This window comes from Crocuta crocuta, unplaced genomic scaffold, assembly GCF_008692635.1.
Source record: "Crocuta crocuta isolate KB4526 unplaced genomic scaffold, BGI_CrCroc_1.0 scaffold343, whole genome shotgun sequence".
Taxonomy (NCBI): Eukaryota; Metazoa; Chordata; class Mammalia; order Carnivora; family Hyaenidae; genus Crocuta; species Crocuta crocuta.
Window position 1 is genome coordinate 5,745,319 of NW_027532679.1, and position 12,146 is coordinate 5,757,464.

Genomic DNA, 12,146 nt, shown 5'->3' on the forward strand with positions numbered 1-12,146 from the left:
AACACAACTCACTGTGAAAGTGCTGAAAGCCTAATCACAAGGGAAGGGAGAGAAGAAACAGGAATGTTTTCATTTGTTAAACAAAGAAATCGTTTGGAGCATTTCCCAAATTATGTTCTTTCTATAGATGTCAACACATACTAGGCAATGAAAGAGTTTCTTGACTGAAAGGTATGGAAAACACTGGGTTAAATAAAGCAAGATAGATTACTCTTTTGCATGGCATCACAATATCTTTATTATGTTGAAGTATATTCAAGAACTCTAAGGAAGATGTGTGGGTATAGTATATGGGGATTCCCAATCTAACTTGGCTACTGAACCCCTTTTAATGGAATATTTATGGCACTAGCATTCCATAGAACCTACTTTTGGTTATTCTGGTGTCAGGCTTTTATTCAAGGGGTCAAATAGCCCAATACTTGTCAACAAGTGATCAGGGCATCCCAGCAGCACAGTGGTATCATAATGATGTCACAGAGTTTTGTGAAAAGATTAGAATGTATTTAATGTCTTATTTTAAAAGAAGTAAATACCTTCAAACTAGCTACTTTACTGCTCAGTATTCAATCTTAGAAATATAGAATTCTGCATACCTTTGTAAGGTTATTCCTGGATGTGTTATTTATAACGTAAAAACACTTAATGACTAAAGGTCCATCAGTAAGAAATTGCTAAGGTATGACAGAATACCATACAAGGGTTCAAAGAATGTGGCAGCTTCACCTGTGATGACAGGGAAATAGACACTCAACACATTGTTGGAGAAAAAAAGAAGGTGTAGGAGGAATGTATAGCAGGTTACATACTTATTTTACATATTTTAAAACCACACACACACACGCACAAATAAGCTGTTTATAGATGTACGTGCAGAGCCAAGTAGAAAGATTTTCAATTTTTACTGTACTATTTCTTCTTCCAGTTACAATATAGAATGTTGTAAGAGACTGCAACCTGACAATAAGACAAAGCTAAATAAACCACAAAATCATATTTAAAAATTCTTCAGAGAGCTAAGGATACAAAGAAACCTAAATGGAATAAACCAAAAGGGATGAGCTACTCCTAGGGGAGGATACCACAACTTCTTTTATCCCTGAAGAGATGACCAATGGAGGCTCAAAGCTGGCATAAATAGATTTAGTGAGAAACAAGGCCAATATATAATAGTTTTTTTCATGGCCAAGTGGTCAGGTGTGGGCTGGCATGACAAATTAGAATCCTGAACAAATGCAAACCAGAGCAAGAATTCACTCACTCTATAGCACCGTTATAAAGTGCACAGGATATGAGTGCCAATATAAGTGGTAAACCAGGAGATCTGATAGAATTTCCTTTATGGAGAATGGGCCTTCACCAAATATAAGGCAAGGTACCCATTTTTTTTTTTAAGCAGGAATTTTCTGATGGCTAGTGTCAGAGAACTATGATAGAAAGATTTAATAAAGTACAAAAAACTAAGAAGCTGATGGCTGTGTCATAAAAAAGAGAGACCTCACATCATTTGGGGAGCTGGAAGCTTAACTGTAAAGTATAGCATGTTCTCAAAACTCTCAATAGTAATGAGATCCCAAGCCCTGATGAAAGGAAAACTCTGATCCTGATGTCAAATCTGTTGAAATCAAGAGTGAACTGAATTTAACTAAAAGTGCAACAATTTCCAGAACCAGCTCAATGGTAGGTTAGATGATTAGATGGACTTACCTTTCCACATCGACACTCTGAATGGAAAGGGAAATGCTGTGATTCATAAGCAAGAGAAAGAATAGCCAATACAAGGAATCCAGTATTGGAATTAGAAGAAAGACTTTTAACTGATCAATATGTTAAAGAATCTAGTGGTAGAAAGTGGACAGTTTATGAAAAGATGGAGAATTTTAACTGAGACTGAAAGCTATAAAAAAGAGCCATATTTTTTATGTTGTGTGATGCTATATCATTTATATTTTAACAGTGAGAAGACGTATTGAAATTTTAAAAAGTTTAGAAACAAATTTCCAAATGTTTACATGTGCAATAGTTAAAGTATAATTCAAATAGTTTAGAAGGAAATCTCAACTCTGTGGAACAACTTTGGTATAGATCTATGCACATCCTGAGGTTTACTGGCAATAATGTTTCTATCATACATGGAGGCAATCATTCAATGAAGTTCTTCAGATGAATATCTAGACATTAAAATGGTGACCACACTAATGGTACTTCTGAAAGTCTCTATGTAGGAAGTAGACTTTTCAATCACAACAGTATAATTCCAGGAAAAACAATTGTCCCTAGAGGAGCGAGAGAGAAGCATTGTTTTCTCTGGGAAGAGAGTGTTTACTTCTGTCTTTTCAAGGAACTATAGCAGATTCTTATGCATTTATGGGCATAATGCTGTTGTAGAGCAATGGGCATGCTGTCTAGGGTGGTCAAGTTCAGTCCTGGGCTGGATGTAGCATAAACCAATAAATTTTGATTATTAAAATATATATTTGATTCATCAATTTAAAATATACATTTGATTCATTGCAGGAAGTTGTTGCTTTTTCAGGGCAATGTTCTTTGTAAGATGCTACTGGTAGAGTTAAAATATGGATAAAACTGAAAAAAGTAGAGAGGTGTATTAATAGGGTGAATGGTGCTTAAAATTTAATGAGATAAAACCTTAATCAGGGATGCAAATATGATGCATATTCTCACTTTTATGATATGTTTCCAGACACTCACCTGTAAGTTCTCATCAAGCAGAGAAGCTCTTTAGTCACGATCCTTGTGGTATACACTTTAGATTTTTTATGCATGTTTTCTAGCTCATAAATGAATTAGTTATGTTCCTATATTTCCTTAAGGACTGAGAATATGGAAGACTATGCATCCTCAATCTTTCTCAGTAATGGTAATGACCAGAACAAGGTTGGTCTATATTTATCTCATGCATCCCTTGACCAGAAATTTGTAGCTGCCTCAGTTCTTTAGAAGATTTTGTGCATTTTCTAAAAACTTAAAATCAAGTGTTATTCTTTAAAGGAAGTTAAAACTGAGATACAGATTACTGATGAGTTGCAAAGTCCCTCTAAGCACGAAGAGGGAGAATATCCAAAATAGATGTTTTCGAGCACAGGGAGACATAATTCCTCAGGAAAGATTTTTTTTTTTCATTCAGTGAGAGTTCTGTTTCTTCTACTCTGGATTAAGATATGGCAAAAAAAAAATAATTTAGAATGAGATAGAGGGAAATGAAATTAATGGGTTGAACCTTTACTTCAAATTTTAAACACTGGCTCAGAAATAGACTGTGCTTATTGAAGAACAAGTTGAGATATACAGCTTGTGGTGGTTTTTTTTTTAGAAGGAATGTTAAGCTTTTGCTTATCAGTCACCTGTAAGGGGGAGGGGAGTATAAAAGGACAAGAAGAAATGGCAAGAGGAGCATATGGTCATCTCTCTCTGCTGCCCAAGGTTTTACAGAACATGCTGTTCTCTGGGACCTCCTACCTCCATCAGGAATAAGCTAATGTGCTACATTTGGATCTTGATCCACTGGCTTGAATCCAGTTTATTTCTCTCCTCAGGGGTTAAGAATGAAGACAAGAATGGGGCATATACAGCATTGTGAAGACAAATATCACCATGCCATTTTCAAACAAAATGTACTTTCTTCTTCCTGATTCCAAATCCCTGTCAAACAGCTATTTGCCTATGATGCATGTTTGGATAATGTCTAAAAAATTGGACATTGGCTTAGGGTATTTGGCTTGTAGGTGGGGATTTTTCTTCATCCATTGGAAATATATAAATTCTCCAAAGGGTTTCTGATTGCCCCCTGTAGTCAAATCTGGTATTTTCTATTTCTGGTTGCTTAGACAGAATTTCAATTTCAGTGGAAACAAAAAGACCATATGGAGAAGTAAAAGAAAGTCAAGTTTGTTTGGTTATTTCATGCAATTTATAATCATTTATATGGCTTATTCTTTTTGGGGGGAGGGTGTATGGCTTATTCTTAAAGTTTGGTCCTGACTATTGACATCCTTGAGAGTGGAATGTAAACCATTTCTAAAATAGTGGGACATCTGAGCCTTGGATGACCTTTAAAGTTTCTTGGGAACAATGGAGCATTCCTCCATTGCTCTAGCCTACACAGATGTGTATATGTGATAGACATGCTATAGTGAAGTGCTGAGTGAATAAAATATTTGTGGAATGCCTTCCACGTTCTCAATGTACTCGTTATTTGTAAAACACAAAAGGAGATGGAGTCCTTGTGCTTCTATTCTCTGTTTGGACTACTGTCCTAAGGACTTTACTTACCCTTACATTGCTCCTCCATTATTATCTTTCTAAAGCCCTGATCTCAATGTATTATTTTTCATTGCTTACTAAATAAAGTTCCAATGAACACCCTCTGTGAACTAACTGCAAACTATTTTTGTTTATTCGGCTCTTCTGTACTGAGTAGACAAATAATTTTTCCCCCAATAAAATTCCTAGAAAATTCGGGATTTCCTATGTCTGATCACCATGCTTCATCTAAATGAATGATTCTTTCTCAGGCACTTGACCCATCTATATCCTTCAAGCTGACATTAAATGCCATCTTCTCCCAGGATTCTTCCTTCATATGCTACCTCTGTCCACTATATTCTCCTCCTCCTTGTATTCCATAGTGCCGTTATTCCTTGCAGCATCACCCTGAACAATGAAGTTATGTCAATATTCTCATCGTGGAGTTATCAAATATTTCCTTGCCAAAGCTGCATGTGTCATCCTTTAATGTCTCACTTTTCTTTTTCTTAAGAAGCTTCCGGTACAACAACCCCTTAGAAAAATCACTGTTTGGCTTCTAGGCATACGAATTCACTATCTTATCATATTTCCAGGCAATCAAGTGTTTCCACCTCATCAGTCAATCCATCGTGTTTTCTCATCAATGCTGATTACATTTGTCTAATGTTGCAAGTTGTTTAGCTGTTCTAAGAATGAGGTTTTTGGGATTGTTCTTTTTTTCAACTAGAAAGGTCCATTTAAAGCAGGGATAAAAGATATCAGCTACTACAAATGTAGGTAAGGTGGGGGTATTTATATGTAATTATCTCTATATAATACCAAAACTTTAATTACTGGAATATTCTTCATAAGAATTTAAAAATGCTTTGAGGTCAAAGGATACATTTTATCCCTCTTTATATTCCCTTAGTACCTTGTACAGTGCCATGGACATAGCAGGAGCTTATTGAACATTTGCTGAGTTGAATAGTTTCCAAAAGGGAAAGCCATGTTAGAGTTTCTCTTCTTAAAATGTTACTATTTCCTAAGACCCAACAGAGCTTATAAAATATGTTCAAGGGTTCTTTACCAAGGTTTTATACCCATGAAATCACAGCAAAAGTAACACATTTTTTATTCTAGCCATTAAAATATCATTTGGTGGTAGTTCTCCCCTCTCAAGTTAATAGTCCTTAACAAAGAAGCCATACTACAGAAAATACAGGCATTGCCTTCAGAGTAGAAATGTAAATAGCTATAATTTGTTCTCCTCCATTTTTCAAATATATACCATCTGGTTTATCCCTTAGCCCTGGAGAATCATTTTTAGAATGATTTCCTCATGATCCATTCTCCATCCCATTCTTGCCCTGTAGATATTCCTGTACTTATTAGTTCACCAGGATACAATAACTATTTCTGTTTACGAAGGTATTCATTATCTCATAGAAGTTTGAGCAAAGTTACCAGAACCCCATTCTTTCACACCAGGATTCTACAACGGAGCCACAGATTGTGGGCATTTGGGATTGGGCTGTCTCTCACTAATAAACTTTTGCCAAAACTATAAGATTAAGTTAGTACTTAGAAGTCCATTCCAATCGCTTTCTCATCTGGCACAATTTTTAAAGCCCCAGGTTACTATGCTATACCTCATCAATTCATGATGCCTCTCTTCTCTGATTTATGTAGCATGAAGTTGGAAAACTGCATGGGACAGCTGGTGCTAGACTTCCAGTCTGAGGGGTTCTCATATGGTATGTTTTTACTTGTGGGTTCAAATGGACCCTTATCCTATATTTCTGTTGAATGGTCTAGGAAATTTAAGAAAATAGGCCCACATATACCATCAAAACAAGACTTATGTGGTCAATTGATCTATGACAAAGGAGGCAAGGGTAAAGACAGCCTCTTCAATAAATGGTGCTGGGAGAACTGGAAAATTATATGGCAAAAGAATAAAACCAGACCACTCTCTAATACCAAATGCTAGAATAAACACAAAATAAATTAAAGATCTAAATTTGAGACTTGAAATTTTAAAACTCTTAGATGAGAACATAGACAGTGATTTCTTTAACATCGGCTATAGCAACATTTTTCTAGATGTGTCTCATAAGACAAGGGGAACAAAAACAAACAGACTACTGGGCCACATCAAACTAAAAAGTTTTTGCACAGTGAAGGAAAATATCAACAAAAGAGCAAGCTATTGAATGGAAGAAGGTATTTGCAAATTATATATCTTATAAGGGGTTAATATCTACATATAAAAAAACTCCTGTAACTCAACTCCTCCCTCCAAAAAATTGATTATAAAATGGGTGGAAGACCTTGGTAGGCATTTTTTTTTTTTTAGAGAAAACACAGATGGCCAGCAGATAAATAAAAAGATACTAAGCATCATTAATCAAAACTACAGTGAATTACTACTTCTCATCAGTCAGAATGGCTAGTATCAAGAAGATAAGGAATAACAGGTCTTGCTGAGGATGTGGAGAAAAAGGAATTCTCATGGATTTTTGGTTGGAATGTATATTGGTGCAGCCTCTGTGGAAAACAATATGACATTTCCTCAAAAGAGAAATACCAAATGATTCAATAATTCCACTACTGGGTATTTACCCAAGGAAAATGAAAACACTATTTTGAAAACACATCTGCATCCCTATGTTTACTGGACCATTATTTACTATAGCTAAGGTCTGAAAGCAACCTCAGCTTTTATCAATAGATGAATGGATAAAGATGTACATACCTATACAAGAGATTATTACTTAGCCATAAAAATGATTGAAATCTTTTTATTGAAATGGATGGACCTAGAGGGTATTATGTTAAGCAATCAAGAGAAAGAAAAATATCATGTGATTTCATTTATATGTGTAATCTAAAAAACAAAAACGATAAACAAATAAAGCAAAATAGAAACAGATTCATGAAGACAGAGAAGAAACTGGTAGTTGCCAGTGGGGACAAAGCTAGGGGAGATTAAGAGATACAAACTTCTATGTATAAAATGAGTTAAGTCACAGAGATGTAAAGTACAGCATAGAGAATATAGTTAATAATATTGTAATAACTACATATGGTGGCCCATGGTAACTAGACTTATTATGGTAAAAACTTTGTAATGTATACATAAATGTTAAATAACCATCTCACATAATGAAGTAATTTAATAATGTATGTCAACTGTACTTCAGTTTAAGAAAATTATAAATATTTTGGGAAAAGAGGATAAAGATGTGAAGATGTAATTTACAAGATATAAACATGAGCCTTGAACATATGAAAAGATATTCAACTTAATTCATATTAAGACAAATGCAAGTTAAAACTTACTGAGATACTATATCTCACTCATCAGATTGGCAACAATTCAAAATCTTAAGAATACTTTTTGTTCCCGTGGTTGTGGAAGATCAAACACTCTCACACTTTTCTAATAGAAGCGCAAAAAGGTAGAAATGCAAAATCTTATGGAAGGGAATTTGGCATCAGCTAATAAAAGTACATAAGCATCTATCCTTCAACCCAGCAGTATCACTTATAGGATATAGCATATCCTGAAGATATGCTACCAACAGTACAAAAAAATACATATACACAAAGAGCTACTACTTGCAGTATTATTTTTAGGAAACTAAATGCCCTATACTTATAGGAGATTGATTAAATAGATTATGATCCTTATATTCAAGGACTATTATACATCTATAAACAAAGAGTGAGAAAAATCTCTATGAACTGATGTGATTTTGGGGAGGTATTAAGTGAAAAAGGAAAGTTGCAAAAGAGCTTAAAAGCAATATTGTATAAAAGAAGAGGAAATAAGAGAACACATGTACACCTACTTATCTTAAAAAACACACAAAAAGAAAAAAATTAGGAAACAATAATGTTGGTTACCTACATGGTGCAGGGGAAATGAAATGGAAGAAATGCAGGAGGCAGTGATACTTTTCTGAGTATATTCAAAAGGAAGAAAAGTTAAAACTGAAAGCAAATTTTAAACAAATGAACTGCATTTATAATAAATAACACTAAAAGTAAACAGGAGAAAGAACTATTCCAATGAATTTATGAACAGAGTATTTGATTATATACTTTCAGTCCTATATAGGATTTCAAGTGCATGCAAAATCATTTGCCAAAATGGACCCCATCTGGTCATGAATCAAGTCTCAACAAAAAGGATAAAAATCAGAGTATGTGCTCAGACTGCAATGGATAGAAGCTAGAAAGAAATGACAGATAATTAGAAAATATTTTCCCCCAAGCTGAAAACTAAGTAGTAAACTGATCAATACCCTATGGGGCAAAGAAAAAAAAAATCATAAAGGAGGCTTAGAAAATGTTCTGAATTGAATGATAATGAAAATAGTGTATCAAAATTTGTAGGATGTAGCTAAATCCATGCTTAGAGGGAAATTATATACATGGATAAATACATTAGGGAAAAAAAGCTAAAAACAATTCTCTAAATATCTTTCACAAAGAGATAAAGGTGGGGGAAGCAATGTAACTCAAAGAATGTAAATAGAAGAAAGTTAATAAACTTAAAAAAAATATACAGTAGATAGAATTTTAAAAATTCAAAGGGTACAACTTAGAAAAATCTACAAAATTGATAACCCCATGGAAAGACTCATCAAGGAAAAGAGAAGACACAAATAACCAATAATGTGAAGAGAATTAAAGGAATATTATTAAAGATTCATCTGATAGGAAAATACTGTTAGAAGATATTATGAACAACTTTATATCAATATAATTAAAAATGTAGTTGATGTGGACACATCCCTATAAAATAAAACCTATAATTGATATAAGAAGCAGAGGAAAATGTAAATAGCCCTATATCCACTAAGCAATTGAATTCATTATTTAAAACATCCCCACAAGAAAATTTGGGGACCATGTAGCTTTCTTCTAAAATTTAAGGAATAAATTTTAAAAGAGATCTATTTGCATAATTTATAAGCTGCTGTTTGAGGGTCAGCCTTCTACTTTTTTTCAATGTTTTACTTATTTATTTTCATAAAGAGAGAGACAGAGAGAGAGAACATGAACAAACAAGCAGGGGAGGGGCAGAGAGTGAAGTGGAGAGAAAATCCCAAGTAGGATCTGTGCTGACAGTGTGGAACCTCATGTGGGGCTTGATCCCATGAACTATGAGATCATGACCTGAGCCAAAATCAAGACTCAGACACCCAGGCACCCTAAGGGTCAGGCTTCTAATTTAACATGCATTTAGGGTGGATTATTATCCTCCCTGGAGACTGGGGCAACCAGCAGATACCATCTTCACCTCCTCACTCCAGCCCACTCCAATTTGCCAATACATTTGTGGAACAAGCTTATACACACATCCGGTGCCCCAGCTATTTTGGGTATTACCCAATGTATATACTCCTGGATCGCCTGGCTCTGAAGCTAATGGGGTCTGTATTCATGAGTTCAACAAGACTGTAGTAAACAAGGAAACCATGCTTACCAGGCTATCCTCCTAGGACTCAGGACACACAGAGAAGTTAGAAGCACCCATGTCCAGACTTTCCCTGAAAAAGCCTTATTTGTATTCTTTAAAAACTGCTTTCTTGGGGCGCCTGGGTGGCTTAGTCGGTTAAACGTCCAACTTTCGCTTAGGTCACGATCTAGCGGTTCGTGGGTTCGAGCCCCGCGTCGGGCTCTGTGCTGACTGCCAGCTCAGAGCCTGGAGCCTATTTCAGAGTCTGTGTCTCCCTCCCTCTCTCTGACCCTCCCCTGCTCACGCTGTCTCTCTCTCCCTCTCTCTCCTAGAAATAAATAAAAATATTTAAAAAAAAAAAACTGCTTTCTGAAGATCAGACTTCTAATTTAGCATCCATCTAGGAGCTGACTGTTACCCTCCATCAATGACAGGAAAATCTAAGGATACTGACCTTTACTGACCTTTTCCAGTTACCAGTAGCAACCTAGAAGGAGCATGTACACACATCTGGTGCCCCAGATTTTGTGGTGCTACCCAAGGGATGAACTTAGGATCTCCTGGCTCTGATAACCAAAGGGGTTGCATTAGCAAGACCTACAGAATTTTAGCAAATAAAGAAGCAGTTATTAATTGGCTCAGGAGTAGCCCTGATGCAATATGCTATAACCCAACACAGAGAGAGCAGGCAAAAAAGCCTATCTCCCAGTTCCTCCTCAGAAGGTCTCTAAATATATACTTTTTCATATATACTGCTGTGTGAAGATCTGGCTTTCAATCATCCTGCATCTTGGTGCAGATTGTAATTCTCTGTTTGGGTCGCGGATAGATCTTGGCACACACTCTACTACTGGGAGTCAGAAAGAACAAACAAGGTGGCATGAGCAATCACAAAGGTTTGAGAGACAATCAGAAATGCTGGCTTGGCTGAATGCTGATTATCTGCTCTGGGAAGCACTCTGTCAAGACTGGGAGATGTGGTTGTTTTATCTAATATGCAGAAATAAACAGAGTCAAGAAAAATGAAGACACAGAGGCATATGTTCCAAACGAACAAACAAAACAATACTCCAGAAACAGAATTTAATAAAATTGAGATAAGTGATTTACCTGATAAAGAGTTCAAAATAATGGTCACAAAAATACTGAGGTCAGGAAACAATGGATTAAAAAAAAATGAGAATTTCAACAAAGAAATAGAAAATATAAGAGTGCTAAACAGAAATCACAGAGCTGAAGAATAACTTAACTGAAAAATACAAGAGAAGGTTTCAATAGCAGAACAGAATTGGCCAGCTGAAAAACAGGCAGTGAACTTCCTCCAATCAGAGTAGCAAAAAGGAAAATGAATAAAGAGTGCAGATAACAAAGGGACTTATGAGAAGTCACCAAGCAGTTAATGTAGACATTATAGGGTGTCCCAGAAGGAGAAGACAGGGGAGGCAGAAAGTTATTCAGAGACATAATAGCTGAAAATTTCCCTAAATTGGGTAAAGAAACAGACATCCAAATCTGAGCAGTCCATGGAATTCCAAATAAGATGACCCTAAAGAGACTTACAATGAGAGACATTATAATTGTCAAAAGTTAAAGACAAAAAGATTAAAAAAAAAAAAAGTAATTCTTAGATGCAAGAGAACCCTCGTAAGACTATCAGCAGATTTTTCAGCAGAAACGTTGCAGGCCAGAAGGGAGTGGCATGATATATTCAAAGTGCTGAAAGAAAAAAAATGCCAGCCAAAAATACTCTCCCTGGAAGTTTTCCCCATAATGGAATGAGAGATAAAGAATTTTCCAGACAAGCAAAAGCTGAAAGAGTTCATCAACATTAGAATGCCCTTACAAAATTTTTAAATGAACTTTTTCAAGCTGAAATAAAAGGATGCTAACGAATAACAGGAAAATATATAAAGTATAAACTTCATTGATAAAGGTAAATATACAGCAAAATTCAGAATACTCCAGAGTTGTAATGGTGGTGGGTAAATCACTTATAATTTTAGTAGGAAGGTTAAATGAAAACAATTAAAATAACTATAATTACAATAATTTGTTAACAAACACAAGACTAAAAGATGTAGATAGTGACATAAAAATCAAAATTGATGGGAGGAGAATGTAATTGTAAAGATTTATTATACATTTGAAGTTAAATTATTATCAGCTTAGATTGTTATAAATATAAGATGTTTTATGTAAGCCTCATGGTAATCACAAAGCAAAAATCTACAGTAGGTAAACAAAAGAGAAAGAAGAAAAGGGTATCTAAGTATATTATTACAGAAAATTATCAAGTACTGAAAGAGTATAAAAGAACAAAGAATTACAAAATTTCCAGAAAGCAGTTAACAAAATGTTAACAGTAAGTCCACATTATTTTAAAAGTAAATGGACTAAATTCTCCAATCGAAAGATAGGGTGGTTG